This window comes from Podarcis erhardii, assembly GCF_964252035.2.
Source record: "Podarcis erhardii genome assembly, chromosome: W".
Classification (NCBI taxonomy): Eukaryota; Metazoa; Chordata; class Lepidosauria; order Squamata; family Lacertidae; genus Podarcis; species Podarcis erhardii.
The window spans coordinates 13361199-13373839 of NC_138506.1; the positions used below are offsets into that span (position 1 = coordinate 13361199).

At 48.7% G+C, this 12641-nt stretch overlaps 1 long non-coding RNA gene across 1 annotated transcript; it reads right to left on the reverse strand.

Annotated features, from left to right (window-relative positions):
- Positions 1–668: 668 nt before the first annotated feature.
- Positions 669–6546, reverse strand: LOC309333279. The gene is made up of 3 exons (XR_014152442.1): positions 6435–6546; positions 5754–6105; positions 669–783 (listed from the first exon to the last, which is right to left on the reverse strand). It is a non-coding gene; the product is annotated as an uncharacterized lncRNA (long non-coding RNA).
- Between the last annotated feature and the right edge of the window lie 6095 nt (positions 6547–12641).

The window sequence follows — 12641 nt, forward strand, 5'->3', positions numbered from 1 at the left end:
ACCTCGCCTAGAGGATAGAGGCCTGTCCCTGCCTTCTCAGCTTCTGCTCTGTTGCTCTTCCTGTTAAAGGACCTAATCCTGGCTATGGTACCACGGCGGGAGCCCTCCAAATCCTCTGTCTGTTGCCATGAGGCAGCAAATCAGCTGGGAATCCAGAGAGAGGAAGAGATTTGGAGACTGGCTGCTGACACTGTGGGGAGCGGGTTCTCCAGCTGTCTGGCCTCCCCCCTCAGGGAGAGAGTTACTTTCTGAGCAAGCCCTGGAGATTCCCAACATCTCTCTTAGGCCAGTAGAAGCTTGAGTGCCCCATACATGAAAGGAAATTGGAGGAGGTATTCAACCACTTTCTCCAGGAGATGTTAAGGTAAGATGGAGAAAGCGCAGATGGCCACTTCTCTGCCCTCCATTGTAGACCTCGGAGTGATCTTATGGAAGGCCTCCAGCAACACCTCCACCTGTCAGAGATAAAGGAGAGGGTCACTCAGATGGTACCAGGAAGTGGGGCTGTTTCAGGACCCTTGGGCTGAAGTTCTTGTTCTGACATTGTGAGGCCCCTCCCAACAAACATATGTCATGGCCACCCAATGGCATGAGGTGGACTCTCCTACTTCAAGCCGGAGATTCTTCTCTCCTACCCTGGCAGCATCCTACCTCCACTGCTTTGCTGCTGAACTCTCACAGCAAGTGGGAGACGTCCAAGGGCTCGAAGGTGCTCTCAACAGCAAGGTCACTGGCCAAGAAACACTTGGCCTCCAAGAGCTGCTCCGCAGGAAGGAAGGTGACCTGAAACAAGAGATGAAGGTCAGAGATGTCCACAGGGAGAACTCATTCATTCATTCATTCAGAGCATTTGTACTCTTCAGCCAAAAAGACTCTCGGAGAGGCTTATATGAAATATGTTTTTTCCCTTTCCCTTTCAAACAACAGTACAAAGTTAGTATCCATTATGTAGAAATATCAATTAACCCTTTCCCAGATTTACATAATATTTCTTTAATGCCAAACAGCATATAGAATGCTATTTAAAATAAGATTCAACCAACTACAATATAGATGACTAAATTTTCCTTTACAGCATTCATTCTCCCCTTCTAAAATATTTGCCCCAAAGTTTCCTTTGACCTTTGATAGCTATTTGCCAAACTTGATGGTACTGTGAGGAGAATCAGAACTTACAGGGTTTAAACAGTTCTGTGTGACGTCTCACATTCTGAGGCGTGGTTTGGTTCACATACAGGAATCTTTCTTTGTGTGAGAGTTTCCTTTCGTTTTTGGCTGAGAGACGAAAGGATGTCCGCTCTCTCGCCGGGCTGATTTATGATGTTTTTCTTCTCATTAAAGGCTGTTGGAGATTAGCAAGAAGCCTGCATTCAGTCTGATTTATTATCCACACACAAGGCAACACTTCCTACCGCTGCTAAGACCTCTGCTAAGGACTTTGCTAAGAGAGCTCAAGTTTTTTCTATCGGCACAGGCGTCCATCGGCACAGGGGAAGCGTGCCGGGCGCCATCTTATCTCACAGGTTATGGAAGCTAGCCAAGCTTTGGAAGCTGTTGCCACGTCGTGCCTGTGTGTGTGGGAGAAACCAGCTGGAGCTCCTGCCTAACGTTTGAGGCAGCGAAGCTTGCTGGGGAGGATCTCATCTTCAGGACCGGGTGCCAAGAGGAGCTGCTGTTACGTGAGTAGGCTCAGCCCCGGCGGAGAAGATGGCAGATGGCCAGGAGTCCTACTCAGTCCCCTTCGAAAAATTAGATGGGAGAAACTGGGAGGAGTGGTCAAGGAAGCTGAAGGCCTGGCTGGTAGCCAAGGGTCTGTGGGAGGCGATCCAAGGGCCCCCACAGCAAGCTGCAGCCGGAGATGCAGCAGCGGTTGCTGCAGCTGCCCAAGCCTCACAGAGGAAAAACCAGAAAGCCCTAGGAGCTATAGTGCTCAGTTTGGAGGGCTCACAGCTACCTTTGGTGGAGGGTCTTGAGACTGCTCATGAGGCCTACCAGGCACTAGAGAGAGTGCACCACAGGACCACAGCTGGGGCAAAGATCCACACCACCAGAAGCTTGTTTGAGCTGAAGCTGCGTCCTGGTTATAGCATCAGACAGCATGTGACTAAGATGCAATCTGTTTTCAACAAGCTGAAACTGTTGCAAGTCAACTTTACTGAGGAACTGAAAGTTTACATTTTGCTCAGCTCTTTGGACAAAAGTTATGACAATTTGTGTCTAACTTTGGAATCGATGAATCCAGCAGATCTTACGCTGCAGTATGTGACTGGTCGTTTGTGTGACAAGGAGGAACGCCGTCTCAGAGAGAGCCGAGCTGGCTCAGGGTGCCCTGCCAGTAGCAGAGGGGGGGCCAAGCCAGAAGGCACAGTTCAGGTTTTTTCCACTCGTCGTTGTTTTGTCTGCAGGTCTGTTGACCACCTGCATCGGTCCTGACCGAGGAGAGCCAGAGAGGCCGGGCAGGATGTCTCCAAGGTCGCTTCCCATGGCAGTCAGCCAAGTCCTCATGGCAGCCAGCCAGGTTTCCATGGCAGCCAGTCTAGGAGAGGAGGCCAGCGTGGGAATGCAAAGGGAGGACGTGACAGAGGAAGTGAGAAGGACGGTTCTTCTTATCACCTTGCTGCTGCCTCCATGGCAACGCTGAGAGACAACTCCAGTGAGGGCAGCATGCTGCGTTGGGTCATCGACTCAGGAGCCAGCCATCACCTGATGCCATCGTCATCTAGTGGTGAAATGTGGAACTGCAGGGCTGTTTCAACTGGGAAAACAGTCACTCTTGCTGATGGCTCACAGAGACAATTAACCACTGTTGGCAATGTGTTTCTTTTTTACAGGCAGAGCTGGAGGTCTACGTTGTGCCAGGAATGAAGTGTTGTCTTTTATCTGTATCTGCTGTTGTAAAGGAGGGTTATAAGGTTTGCTTTGAAAATGATGTCTGTTCTATTTCCAGGGGTGGGAAACAACTGGTCAATGTTGCATGTCAGAACAACCTCTTTGTTCTGGAGACACCTCTGGAAGGTAAGGGGGACGCTGAGTCAGCACAGGCGCAATGTGCTAACGTTCCCACACATGATTCGTGTGCTCACTTGTGGCACAGGAGAATGTCGCACAGCTGTTGGAAATATATCCAGAAGTTGCCCGAATGCACTGAGGGTTGTAAGATGAAAGCATGTGGTAAATTCTTAGACTGTAGGGCATGCAAAAGAGCAAAGATTAAAAAGGTGCAGTTATCCCAGATCGGAGAGGGTAACCACAAGGCCTATTGAGCTTGTACATACAGACCTTTGTGGACCCATGCCAGTGCCGAGCCTGGGCGGGGCCAGGTATGCGCTCACGCTGACAGATGATTTTTCGAGGAACGGCTGGGTTTTCTCGCTGAAACGGAAAAGCGAGGCGGCGCAACTGATCAAAGACTGGGTTGCGGCGGTGGAACTACAGTTTTCCACCAAGGTGCAGAGCTTTTAGAGTGACCAAGGCGGAGAGTTCACCGGGTCTGCTCTGCAGAGTTTCTTCCGCCAGAAAGGGATAAGTAACAGGTTGACGGTTGCTTTTTCTCCTCAGGAGAATGGCGTGGCGGAGCGCAGGAACAGAACGCTAGCTGAGGCAGCTGACGCTCTACTGTTTGGCTCTGGTTTGCCTCAGAGTTTTTGGGCAGAAGCTTGGAAAGCTGCCAGCTTCACTTTGAACAGGTCCTATAGCTCTGTTGTAGGAGACACGCCCTATTTTCTGCTGCACGGGAAGAAGTCCAAGGTGCATTTCTTCTGTGTGTTTGGTTGCGAAGCTTGGATGCTTGTGCCAAAGGCTCAACGCAAGAAAGGTGACCCGAAGTCCCAGAAAATGATCTTTTGTGGGTACGAGCCTGCGACAAAAGGGTGGAGGTTTGCCTATCCAGAAGGCGATCAGTCCAGTATTCTAGTCAGCAGAAGTGCTGAGTTCTGTGAGCAGAGTGGTTGGTCAAGGATCCATGTGAATCCTGACGTTCTCGCAGACTGTCTGTCTGATTCTGCTGAGGAGGGAGAGTTAGAAGTTGAACCTGTTGATGAGGACCAGGTCTCTGACCAGGGTCAAGAACAGGGAGGGGCATCTCCACAGGTTGTTAAAAGAGAGCCCAAGAGTGAGCCTTCGTCTCCCGTTAGTAAAGTGCAGAAGGCCAGAAGACGCAGTAAGTCAGAGGGGGAGTCTTCTGATAACAAGGACACACTTGCTGGCCCCAGTGGGTGTGAGGGAGCACCTGGGACAGTGCTCAGACGTTCCACACGCACTACAAAGGGGGTACCACCTGAGAGATTTGAGGTCACCAGTGTGTGGGTTGGTTTAGCGCAGTGCGAGCCTGAGAGTTTTGAGGAGGTTCAACAGTTGCCTGAAGCAGAAGCCAGGAAGTGGCAAGAGGCAATGGGAAAGGAGTTGAACTCAATGAGGTCCTTAGGTGTGTTCTCCACCACGAAGCTGCCAGCGGGCAAGCAGGCCGTGAGCTGTCGTTGGGTTTACAGGATTAAGCCCACAGCGTCTGGAGAACCATAGTACAAGGCGAGGCTTGTAGCCAGAGGGTTCACGCAGAGAAGGGGGCTGCATTACACTGAGGTGTATGCTCCTATGTCCCGGAGTGAGACTCTGCGCGTGCTTTTAGCAGTAGCTGCTCAAAGAGGGCACCAAGTGCACTACTTTGATGTGGATGTGGCTTATTTGAACTCGGATCTGAAGGAGGATCTGTACATGCTACCTCCTCCAGGGTTTGAGGGCAATGAGCCAGGTGTTGTGTGGAAGCTACACAAGTCAATTTATGGTTTGAAGCAGTCAGCCAGAAATTGGAACATGTGCCTGAATGAAGCTCTGGAAAGTTTGGGTCCGGAAGAGCCTTGCAGACAGTTGCCTGTACCTGAAGGGGTCAGGAGAGACACAGGAAGTGATTCTGGTGTTTGTAGATGATATTCTGTACGTGGCACAGACAGGTAGACAGGTGCAAGGTTTTGCCGAAGAGCTTGGTAAGAAGTTTAAGCTCAAAAACCTTGGTCCCGTTCAGGTTTATCTAGGCGTTAGGATAGACAGGTCTGAGAACGGGATTTTCTTGCTCAGTCTGAAAGGCAAGATTGAGCAGTTGCTTGAGAAGTTCCGGAAAGCCCAGAACCAAGCATTTGGACATACGTTTCCAGAATGTATGTCAGAGTGTCCAGGCAGGTTGGATACGGCTCAAGTATTGTTCGAGCTGAGAGAACCTAGCCGATGGGTTTACCAAACCCTTGACCTTCCAGCGACATGGGGAGTTCTGTGAAGGGTTGTGTTTGGGGTGAGTTATACTCACAGTTTCCCTCAGGATGCGAGACGAGAGGGGGTGTGAGGAGAATCAGAACTTACAGGGTTTAAATAGTTCTGTGTGACGTCTCACATTCTGAGGCGTGGTTTGGTTCACATACGGGAATCTTTCTTTGTGTGTGAGTTTCCTTTCGTTTTTGGCTGAGAGACGAAAGGATGTCCGCTCTCTCGCCGGGCTGATTTATGATGTTTTTCTTCTCATTAAAGGCTGTTGGAGATTAGCAAGAAGCCTGCATTCAGTCTGATTTATTATCCACACACAAGGCAACACTTCCTACCGCTGCTAAGACCTCTGCTAAGGACTTTGCTAAGAGAGCTCAAGTTTTTTCTATCGGCACAGGCGTCCATTGGCACAGGGGAAGCGTGCCGGGCGCCATCTTATCTCACAGGTACCATTATTCTACGTCCTAAAGCTAAGTCCCCTGGAAATGCCAACTTTCACCTACCTCCAGGAGTCTTTGAAATGCCATATTCTAATCCAAATAAGCAAGGGTCACTACAGCAAACCTCTGCCAACTTCTCCACACTGAGGATGCCAGAACCTCAGTTCATATAGTCACAGCCTCTGTTGCTTGGTGACATGGAACGCATGGCCACAATGCCAAGATTCCAGGAGAGTCCATGTGGCCTAGTGGTTAGAGTGTTGGGCTTGGACCTGGGAGAGCAGGGTTCAATTTCCTGCTCAGCCATGAGATGCACTGGGTGATCTTGGGCTAGCCACTCCCTGTCAGCCTAACCAGCCTCGCAGGGTTGTTGTGAGAAGATGGGGAGAAGGATAAATATGGACATCACCTTGAGCTGTTTGGAAGAAAGGAGGAATATTCTGTAAATGTCATAAACAGATCCATAAAATACCAATTGTGAAAAGCTGACCCATACTAGTCGCACAGTATTTCTTCAACGGGATTTTGTACTTGTTTCCTACGCTAGACGGAGAAGATCACTTCTAACTTGCCTGCATTTGGACTCAGCCGTAAGATAGAATAGCCGCAAGAAGAATAGTAAAAAATAAGTGAGTAATAATAGAAAAGGTGTAAAAGTGAATAAAAAAATAAATTAATGTTATGAGTGAAAAAAGGGGTTTGTGTATATAATTAAAGAATGTATTGGTAGTAATTTTGACTCACAGGCCATTTTAATTTCACTGGTTGTCAGGTCACTGGGTAAGGGCTAAGGCGGTATTCCCTTCTATGGTTCAGGCCTCCTGCAAGGATGCCATTACAGTTCTTCACAGAAAAAGAAAGAAGAAAAAGAAGATTTTTTTTTTTTTTAAAAAAAAAAACAGCATAATTATTATAAAAAAGAAAAAGAAATAAAAAGAAATATATATAACAGCTGGGGAGGGCCCATGCTGTGTATGTTTTTCCCCGTGGTGGCCTCTGGCGTGCAGTTTCCCCCTGGGCTACTCTTGTCATGCCAGCTGCCAGAAAGTTAGGCCTGGGTCAGGTCTAGGCTATGCCAAGCAATTCTTTGCAGCCTCCCTGGCCCTCCTGGTAATTTCCTTTGTCCTTTTGGTGTCGGTGGCGGCAGCGGCAGAGGTAAGCTGGTGTTCAGCTGGTGAGGGACTCCTTTTTTCTTTCTGCTTTGTTTTCTGTTCAGCTCCAGGCCCCAGAGCTCCGCTGGGCTGTTGGTCGGGTGCTCCCAGTCCCAGCACAGCCAAGGTCACGGGGGGGGGGGCTGGGGGCGGCTTTCCTGGCTGACACACCAAACGTCCCCTGTTCCCCTCCGGCAGCGATGGTGGTTTGGGCAGCTTGGGGACCAGCCAGGCAGCGCAGTTGGTGTTGGCTGTCCTCAGGAGCTCCACACACCCGTGGCGCCTGCCATCTTGCCCCGCCTGTGATGGCCTGGATTCGGCATCCGGATTCGGATGCTGAACCTGAGGAGTCCCAGCCTGCAGAGGATTCCCTGCCTCCAGAACCAGCTGGGGCATGAGCCTGAAGGGTCCTCACCTGTGCTGGATTCCTCAGGTGCAGGCACCAGCTGAGTCTGCTCTGGCTCCTGAGGGGGTGGAGGACCCATTGCCTGCAGGTGCTCCACTCTCAGCCCCGTCAGGGGAAGCTGAGGTTGCCTCTGGGTCCAGCAACCCTCCAGCTTCTCCTGAGCTGCAGAGACTCAGGGCAGAGAGGCGGAGGGAACTAAGTTCCCGCAGGAGGAGTGCTCGCCTTAAGGAGGAGTGCAGCCTCAGTCCCAAGTTGCAGGAGCAACTTCGTTGGTTGTCAGTTCCTGCCTCAACCCTGTCCTGCTATCCTGCCGGAGCTCCTGACCTCACCCGACTACCTGCCCTGCATACAGCTTCAACTTTTATGGACTGTCTCCATACTGCACCTTCGACCTTGGACTGTGTGATGGCCTGGGAATCTGATTCAGAGGCTGAACCGGAGGAATCCCAGCCTGCACAGGAGTCCCCGCCTCCAGGGCCGGCTGAGCCGGGGCAGGGCCTTGAATCTGAAGGGCCCGCACCTGTGCCGGATCCTCAGGAGCAGACACCAGATGAATCCACTCTGGCTCCGGGGGTGATTGAGGACCCATTGCCTGCAGGTGCTCCTCTCCCAGCCCTGTCAGGGGAAGGTGAGGCGGCCTCTGGGTTCAGTAACCCTCCAGCCTCTCCTGCGTTGCAGAGGCTCAGGGCAGAGAGGCGGAGGGAACTAAGTTCTATCAGGAGGAGTGCTCGCCTTAAGGCCAGGAGAGGCGAGTCACCTGTGGGCCGGGACCGCCCTAGGCCCCAGAGGAGATAAAGGCCAGTCAGCCCAGTCCCAGGTTGCGGGAGCAACGTCGTTGGAAACCTGTTTCTGCCAGCACCCAGACCTGTTTTTCCAGAGTTCCCGACCACGCCCGGCTTCTTGCTTTGGACCCCGCTTCGCCCTTGGTGGACAGTCTCCAGACCCTCGACCCAGGACCGGACTCTGACCACGCCTCATGGTAACACCCCCCCCCCCGGGGACCAGCACAGACTGGACTTGGACCCCGCCTCTCGGTTAGCCCACGGGACCAGCACACCGCCAGAAGTCCTTCAAATATTTTCAGATATACTTGATAGTTTCCTACGCTAGACGGAGAAGATCACTTCCAACTTGACTGCATTTGGAGTCAGTCACAAGATTGAAAGCATCTGCTTTACAGTAAATTAACCACATCCTAGTATGGGAACAAGCCAGCTTGTTTCAACAAACGCTACCACCCTCCATACCCTCCAACATTTCTCAGATGAAAACAGGGACATCCTATTATACATGGGTGTCTCCCCACAGCCCACGCCCCCTATGTGTTTCATCAAACTGCTGGTGGAATATGGGAGAAATGGGCTTTGCTCCGCTGCCGTCACAGTTCTAACGTCTTACCAGCTGCTTTAGAACTCACAGTTCTAACGTTTTTTAGAACTCACAGTTCTAACGTCTTACCAGCTGCTTTATCACCTCATCGCTTCTCTTTGCTTTTAGTTTATTGTTTTAGACGTGTTTTCTAAACTGAGTGGTAATTAGCAGACGGGGGAGTCAGCCACTCCTCTGGAAGGACGCCGAGCTTTTTATCCATAAAAAAAAAACAAAAATAAAAAAAACAAAAAGGAAGGAACTGAAGCAGCTACAACCCCAAGAAACACAAGGCAAGTTCAACGCGATAATTATTCCAAGGGACTTTTGTTTTTTTTGCTATACTGTCTAGCTACTTTACTGGTTACGCCGTGAGGCTGCTGAATGAGGGAGAAAGACCTAGTTGAATTTTAAAAGAAACAAGTTATAGTATGAAAGCCTAGGACCAGTAATATTTTCCAACATTTTAAATGATTGATACCTCACAAGCCCCGATGTAAATTGCTGGAGAAACTAACAAGTTGAAGAGGTTGGAGAGGTCTAGAGGCAACTTCCACAAACCGGCATTTTTGCTATTGTTTACTTCAGCTTAGAACAAAAGATAAGTCGCTGTTAAGCAAGCACCTCCTACCATATATCCATATATACCTATATACCTATATACCCACTATGGTCCTCACCAGGAAAAAATACAAGGACCAAGGAATCTTGCCTAATTCACCACAGAGCCCGATGGAGAGCCGAAGGAGACAAAGTAAAATTACCAGCTTCTTTCCTCAAAAAGACTCGAGTAAGAGAACTCAGAATGAGAGTATTCTAGAGGTAGCTATGCCTTTGCCACTCACAGTGTTGGATTGGTCAACACAGCTAAAGGACTTGCAAACAAACAACAAGAGGACAAACCATCCAACAAATTTGGCCCAAGAACTTGCCATAGCAGAGAATGCTACAAAGGCTAATACAGCCAACACACCTGATGCTAATCCTCATTTGTCACCGCTGGAACTTGGAAGCAACCTTTCAACCCACTGGTTGAAAGCCAATGACAGCGGAACAGAAATGCGGGGTGATTATCTTCAGGAGCAGATATACCAGATTTCTACGGATCTCCTTAACGTCAAAAATTTCTTATCGATAACAAACGGGCTTCTCCTGACCCTAGTGGACAATTTCAAACAACATGTGAGCGCTTCAGTCCAGAATACAAATCCCCTAGTCAGCCCGGATCTACCTCTCCCTAGCAAACCCCGGAGGAAAAAAGCCGAGCCTAAGATGAAGAAAAGCAAAAATATGAAAAACCTAAGGCGGCTTAAGACAACTCACCGTACCTGTAAAAAATATTGGCAGAAGCTCTTTAACCTTCTTCCACCCCTTTCTACAAATGGAACAAACAAATCCAACTCGAGTGCCATCAAAGAGACACGTAAAGTAGATACACTCACAAAAGAATCTAAACCAAGCTTTGAAGAACCAACACCGAGCTGGGACAAAGGAACTAATCCATCTACAGTTATACCGCCCCAGAGTCCTCTTATGGCCAGCACAGAATCTGTAGACAGAGGTGAGCTGGCGACCCAAGCTATTGAGGGGAACCACTCCTCTCAAGCTCGACAGACGTTGTGTCCTAAAAGAGTATGGAGCTTAGTCCTAATCCCACAAAAGCTTGTCTTTGCTAATTACCCTAAACCGCCTAGATTTTATGCAGGGTCGGACCGTATAGACCACTTTTTGTCCATCATAAGTGGTATTTTACCGGGGGTAGTAAAAGCAATTGACATAGCCACTATAGAGTATCTACATCAAGATGATTGCTCGGTACGAGCATTGATTACTTTTTTAGATCATAGTCTGGCCAGCTTTATTTTTAGAGCTAAAAACCTATTCAAAAAAGAAAGAATAGTCTTATTAAGAATATTTGAAAATAGAGCACCTTTAACCTCTCTGATGGGGCCCAAGGGCATAGGAATGGAAGCTCACAAAAGGGAAAAAACCAACCACCAAAACCATCAAAATAGAAAGCATAAGTTCCAGCAGGATCATCTCCATCAAACAGTGCCAAATGAAAAAAAGGAAGCTCCACATCCAACTGGCGTCTGGCCTCTCACGTGTGATAGTGAGGACTCCGTTTTGGAGGAAGAACTCTCACTGATAAAGCGATTCTGGTCACTGCATTCTCCAGCTCAAACTGAGATCCTGAAAAGACTTGATTTACTTCGAAGCAGACTAGAAAAAAAGGATGACCAAGGTGAGACAATGAAGGACCCTTATGTGCAGCCCATATCTCCCAAATGTCTAGTGGATAGGAGGACGGTGGGAGGCACCTTTAAATGTGTAGACGTGGAATTACAATCTGAGCCCCCTGTGATGTACAATAAAGTAAGACCAAATCAAGGTGTGAAATCTCAAAGCGCCTGGCACAGTTATCTTAAATTGTCTCCGAATGAATTAGCTTCCCCCCCAACTCCAAAATCTAGCCCCAAATCACCAAGAAGAGAGGATCACTACACTCTCTCCAAGCAGTCATCCTCGAAAAGAGCCAATGGGTGTGTTTTTTTAGACACCAAAGAATTGCTGGACGTGGTGGTGACATAGATCCAGCTCCCCGAAGGGCCCGGGGCCTAAAAGTGCTGTCTTGGAATATCGCGGGTTGGCACGCCAAGAAAAACAACCAACAAATTTTGTGCTACCTTAAGCAATTTGACATCATCTTCTTTCAGGAGACATGGCAGAATGACCCTATATTTCTCAATGGGTATAACTGCCACTACCTGCCTGCCTCTCCATCTTTAAGGGGCGGCAGATCTAGTGGTGGCCTAGCTTGCTTCATTTCCACGGAGCTGGCGCATTCTCTAACAGCCCTACCCAGCTGCAATTCTCTAGCAACAGCCGCTCTACTTAGCTTTAAGAGAACTACTCTTCTGCTGGTCAATGTCTATATTCCCCCAGGCCAAAAAAACCCCGCGGTCAAGGCTATATGGGCTGAGCTAGAGGCGTTTTTAGAGTCTTTCAACTCTACTTACCCGTCTGCCCTGACTATTGTGTGTGGAGACTTTAACGCTAGTATAGGAACAGATGACAACAGTCTATACACTCACTTCAACCTATTTATGGACCCTGAAGAACAGACGGATATTGGTGCGACACGACTGTCCAAAGATAGAAGAAGTAATTTTTCAGGTCTTTGCTTAGTGCAGGCTGCCAGACGGAGGGAACTGCTGATATTAAACGGCAACATAGAGGGGGATCGCCCCGGGGAATATACCCATTTTTCTAAGGCTGGGGGAAGCGTCATAGATTATATTCTAATCTCAAGATTTGCTCACAGCTTTGTAAGGAAGTTCCAAGTGGGCCACAATACTCTGAGTGATCACCTACCTCTAATTTTAGAGCTTGCAGGTCGGCCTTTTGACCATTCTATTGCTGAGCCACAATATATACCTTCTGTAAATTTGGGTATACCTGCTCCCAAAAGACTCAAATGGTCCCCAATACTGAATGAAAATCTAACCCTCCTTCTTCAGTCAGCGGAGTTAAAGCTTATTCGCTCCGCTATTGTGTCAGGCAATTCAGTAGATGCGATTATGGAACGCTTTAAATTACTTTTGGAAAGATTGAAATCCCATTTAACAACAGTGATACATAGCGCCGCTACAAAGAGGGCAAAGGACGGAGCTAGTTGGTTTGACCTGGAGTGCAGGCAAACAAGGAGTCAAATGAGAACAGCCTACCAGAGATATAGGAAATCAGGGACTGCCCTCCTACTTAATGCTTATATTTATCTGAGAAGGTCTTACAAACAATTACTAAGGAGAAAGAAACTGGAAGCTGAAAGAGCCGCATGGCACAGTCTAGTTAAGGCATCGCACGAGAAAGATACTACTTGCTTTTGGCAAACCATATCTGGTCTACTGGGCCAGGAGCGTACTAATTCCATCTGTACAGTGGAACCAATGGAGTGGTTGCGCCATTTTCAATCTTTGTTCTATGACCAGGAAGTCCAACACTACAAATTATGTATTCAATTGG